Below are 3,636 nucleotides of genomic sequence, written 5' to 3' on the forward strand. Positions count from 1 at the left end.
GGTCAAGTGTAACCACCAGGGAATGGAAGGGTAATATGCAACCCTGAATGCCTCAATTACCCAAAAGGCCAAAAGAAGAGTAATTATGTGATAGGATCATGGTATGGCTATAAATGCAAGTCAACCCCAAACCAATCACGGAATCACCTACTACCCATTTGAAGACAACCTTTATTCTTCGTCGTACGTGGGATAACACAATTCCACATACTATCTATCCGAAGACTATTCTACCATACAGTCTTAGGCAAGGCTTTTATGTGATCTGATATCTACAAATTCATCTGGGTTTAAATGTTTTAATCAAAACCCACCCTATTTTGAAATTTCTCCATAGATTAATCAAATCACGCGGTACATTTGGGCATAAATGTTTTATATGTTCTTTGCCTTCAATCATGGTTGTCAAARAGATGAAGCAGTTTCAAGTTTTGAATTTAGTCATCTTGGTTTTGTTAACAACATCATTCACAGAAGCTCTTAGTTATGCCAATAGAGGATGCAAAGATATGTGTGGGGAGGTTTCAATTCCATACCCTTTTGGAATCGGAGCAGATTGTTCTATCAACGAATGGTATAATGTTGATTGTACCCACTCGACACCTTATCTGTCTGCATTCAACAACATGGAGGTGTTGTGGGTAAACTTACAACTACAAATGGTTGTTATCAATGTCCCAATGATTGCTGACCGACATAATCCAGTCCTGAATAGCAGTACTATCCTTAATACCAACCATGGTGACAGTCCCTTCCTATTTTGCAAGTTGCATAACAAATTAGTCGTTGAGGGTTGTGGCAATGTTGTCATCACGCACGATGGACCTATTGTCAACGGATGTTCATCGACTTRTCGCAATGACAYTGTTGGCGACATAAATAAGTGCTTTGGCACCGGTTGCTGCCAAACCACAATTCCTTATTATCTCGAGTCCTTCACCTTGAATCTCACATGCTTAGAAAGCCAGGGTGGATATGAAGTTTKTAGGTCTGCCTTGTTGATGGATGATAGTTTAGTAATTGGAAAAAACTTCTCTCTCCGATCTATTCCTGGGAATGGCGCTTTCGTTCCTATAGGATTTTTGTGGACCCTAGCAGACCGTGACTACCATGAACTAAACGGTTGTTCGGTCTTTGACAAGAGTCTTAGGTTTGAATGTGGGTAAAGATACTAGGGTGGAGTCTCATAAGTGTGAATGTGGTGTAGGAAGATACGGAAACCCTTATTTGGAGGGTGGCTGCGAAGGTATGCAATGACTACTTGTAAATTTTGTTTATTTGTGTGCAATAATGATTTTGTGGAAGGATGATACTTGTTTTTTTTTTATGTTTTATGTGTTTTTAGTACATGAAAATTGTAAAGGGTGTGAGGTTATCGGAGGTCGTTGCATCTATCAGATCACGTACATGGATGGAAATGAATATACGGCCTTCAATTGTTTAACYGGAAGAATTGGTGGAAGCAACAAAATATCAGTTGGTGTTATTCTAGGTAACCTCTTCTCTCATCATGCAATCCATGCATACAGTGGCGGATCCAGAAAATTAATAGGGTGGGGGCACGTTTAATAAGACTTGGGGGAGGGAAGCATATGACCATATAAGACTAAGAGGAAAYCATGTAAGACGATAGTGRAAATAGAAAATTTAAGCTTGTCAACACAGGTTTTTGGTTTTTGACTGAAAGTCTTTCCCCCAATACTTAAAGGCTGGATCCGCCCCTGCATACTTTCATAACCCCTTCAATTCCCATGTGCAAGTAACGTTATGGTTTCATGAAATTGACATGTCGTTTTTTGTTATATGATGTTAGCTTTTTCTATTTCTTTTTACTTGATAAAACACACACCCCTACTATACCCTTGTCTCTTTTAGTTTGGTTTTTAAATCTTGGAATATCACTAAGATTTTGAAGGAATTGGAATGGATAATTCCTTTTATCAAATTCCAATTCTTATGTTTGGTTTACATAATAAAAATGTAGAAATCTTTTGAATTTCACAAATTAAAAAATTAATCATTGTGAAGAAGTTGAATTCTATTTCTTTGAATTCAATTTAATCAACACCACCGACCTCGTACCTTAACCACGACCATGCTACTATTGCTATTATCACAACCTACCCCTAACCCCCACCATTACACCAAAATTGTTGTCGCACAACTGCCACCATCCCCATCCCCATCCCCATCCCCACCCCTACCCTCTAACACACCACTCACCACCATGTCATTATTGTCGTCTTCACAACTGCCACCTCCAACTCGTCACCTCCCCACAACTACCCTCGCCACTCGACCGCCATGTCACATCGTCGTCACTATGGCACTTATGTTGTCGTCCACCACCCACTTCATCGACCATCACGTCATAATTGTCGTCGTCATTATTACCATCCCACCCTTTTCCAAATAAAAATAGGCATTTCAATTCCTACCAACCAAATGTGTGGTCAAATTTCATTTCAATACTTAAAAAGTCAAATTAATTTGRAACATTCCAAATGGCCCATTAGTTTTTTCTGGGTTTATTCATATGTAGTAATGAAGGCCATGAATCTTTTTATAACAAATTCTTAAAATTTTCAAGACCCATCAAAATTTAAAGAAAACCCATAAGTTGATATGGGTTTCTAGTGGTTGGGAAAGATGGAGTGTTGTTCTATGAGGGTGTTTGAGATTGCTTATAAAAATAACTTATTGATTTATTTCGGTATAACATCGGTAATAAACACTTTTGTGTGTTTGGATAAACAATTTATACCGGTGCTAAACCGGTAATAACCAGTTTTTAAAAAAATTAAACCCTTCTGACTTATAATAAGTTGATAAATGTTTTTGTAAAAAAACATAAGTTATTTCAAATAAACAATCTCAAACACCCCCTAAATCGTCCCCCACTTAAATTTGGTATTTAATTAGTTTTTCAATTTTCAATTTTCAATTTTCAAATTCAATATTCAATATTTAATTGTTATTTTCATTTAATTATTTTTCCAATATTTAACTTCTATTTTCATATTTATCTTATCAATTATTATTCAATATATATGAACCTTTATGATTTACATATTATATGAACYTTTATGATTTACATATGAACTATGGACTCGAGYCAAGCTTAACATAATCTTTTTGTCCAAGAAGCCTAATACAACAAAACTAAGCCCGTTTTTCCAGGCTTATGGATTTGCCGGTACCCGCCTTATAAACAGGTCGGGCTTGCCCACAGGCTAATGAGTTTATTTTTTTTAATTTTTGAAAAACTTGATATAAAATCATAAATTATATAAAATCATTTAAATTACATGATTTCTTTCGAACCTAAAATAAGACAAAAAAAGATATCAATTACATAGCGTATGAAAGAAATAGTTTCACAATATATGGAGTATGAACATTTTCTCTCCAATGATTTATCAACTTTCAAAATCCGGGTTTTTTCAATAAGAWAATATTTATCATCTAATATTTCAAGATCGAAATTTGAAACGTACTATAAGCATATTGCATATTATATATATTTGGGTGACGGTTGGTACTTAGTAGAGGGAATCCAACCCAAAGCCACTTCTAAATCTTTTTAATATAAAGTTGTAATTAAGTTATTAAATGTATATATATATATATATATAT

At 35.3% G+C, this 3,636-nt stretch overlaps 1 pseudogene; it reads left to right on the forward strand.

Moving 5' to 3' along the window:
- LOC112505129 overlaps positions 1-3,636 on the forward strand; it is an 11,109-nt pseudogene that overhangs the window by 5,433 nt on the left and 2,040 nt on the right.

The sequence above is a fragment of the Cynara cardunculus genome, unplaced genomic scaffold (genome assembly GCF_001531365.2).
Source record: "Cynara cardunculus var. scolymus isolate 2C unplaced genomic scaffold, CcrdV1 Un_Scaffold_8573, whole genome shotgun sequence".
Taxonomy (NCBI): Eukaryota; Viridiplantae; Streptophyta; class Magnoliopsida; order Asterales; family Asteraceae; genus Cynara; species Cynara cardunculus.